This window comes from Aplysia californica, unplaced genomic scaffold (genome assembly GCF_000002075.1).
Source record: "Aplysia californica isolate F4 #8 unplaced genomic scaffold, AplCal3.0 scaffold00908, whole genome shotgun sequence".
In the NCBI taxonomy this organism is placed as follows: Eukaryota; Metazoa; Mollusca; class Gastropoda; order Aplysiida; family Aplysiidae; genus Aplysia; species Aplysia californica.
The window spans coordinates 152,596-154,500 of NW_004798178.1; positions in this window are offsets into that span (position 1 = coordinate 152,596).

Below are 1,905 nucleotides of genomic sequence, written 5' to 3' on the forward strand. Positions count from 1 at the left end.
CAAACAAAACAACAACCCAAAACAGCAACAACAACAACAACAAAAATCCACGTCACAGCAAACAAACTAACAAACAAACAACCCTCTCCTCTCCATTTAAGATTAGAGCGACGCACCAGCCTACTGGAAAACAAAAGAGTTAATTACAACCAGACATTATGAAAAAGGGACATCAATAACTTGCTCTGGATTTTCGTAACAATGACGACAATCGCATCAGCTAATATAACTTCAAATGCAAAAATAAGGAAAACAGTAACAAAAATAGCTGTAGCAGCAATACTGCAAAGAATACAAGTACTTCTTTAAAGACAAACGATAGCAACAGCATTAGATTCCAAAAGTTAGCGTACACGCCTAGCGTTTAAAGGAGAACGATTTCGATAATTTTTTAGTGCTTGATCCAGGAATTAAAACAAAAGTCAGGACAGATTACCTTTCCCCCTTCTAACACATAGGGTTTCCCATCGATTTAAGCGAACTGTAAAATTCAAGATGGCGGAGGTGGCATCATCCCCATCTTAAAATATTTTCTGAAAATTGAACAAGTCTGTGACTGACGCTTCAACAAGCGGGATTGAAATATTGGTATTCAAAGTATATGCGAATAAAAATAAGTGGGCAACGGTCAGTAACCTACCCCCCCCCCCGGTCAGATTTCCCACATTTCAACAGAACATAAGCCTGGTGATGCGCGATCTCACAAAACCGCCATCCTCGTTGACCCCAACGCCTACTCCAACCTCTGGGTCACATATCATAGGATGTGGAGGAAGGAAGATGACTGACACTATTTGCAACACGATGAAAGAGTTTAACTTCACCCTGATATCCACCACTAACACCCACGTGATAACAGTAAAACCAGACAGGAGAACAAAGTCCCGGGAAACACCTTAAAATACGTGAAGTTATCTGCAAGAGGAGCGAACTCCGCCGCGAGGTAAGAACCGGCCCAAGAGAGTGGCTTGAAACTTGCCGGGAAGAACAGGAAGCTATCAGCACGGCCTAAACACCTGTGGGGAAACCTGTTGGAAGATGCTGCAGGCTCTTCTCATAACTCTGAAGTACGGGAACTGTTTTAAAGAAAAAAATATATTTAAAGAAATACATATATAAATACATAATAAAGACATAAATACATTTTAAAAATCTCAAGGTAACCCTTGAGACAAATTTGCTAAAAGAAATGGTGAAGTATAATGTACGCCTTGTCATCTCTGACAGGCAGAAAACTGACACATTTGTAACATGCTACTCGAAAGTGACTAGCCTGACCATAACAAAAAAGGACAGAGGAGTGAAGAGAACACAGAAACAACGGCTAGTGTACGTCAAAAATTCCCGGGGGAAGGCTCAACACGACTTCACAATCATGGGGCTCAGGTCTACTATCTCAAAAATAAAAACCCACAGGGCAACCAGCCCCAACAACACCATCAAATCCTTCTGAAACATCTAGATCTAGGAGCGAAAGTGTTATAGAAGCTCCTTATCATTCTCTTCACGACCTTCCCCTCCGCAGACAGTAGTTTTTTTCTGGGGAAGGCAAATAAAAGAAGGCGTTGCCAAAAGAAGGCGGTGAGAGTTGCGATAAACCTTCTTCTCACTCGGGGTCGCGGATAGGCGCAACAGACACATTACTGATTCCGTTGTCGCCTAAACCAATCGGTCACATACTCACATAAACAAAAACAACAACAACAACTACGAAATATCATCATCATCATCATCAAATAATAATTATATATTTGCAAGGATAAGGGGAGACATGACTGCCTCACACACTTAAGAGGCGGTGGCCCTGGCGAGAATTCTATTCTATGGGTCGCATTTAAGCGCAAAAGAGAAATTATTACTGACTCTGTTGCTCCCCAAATCTGAAGGCGCGCTCGCACTCACTCA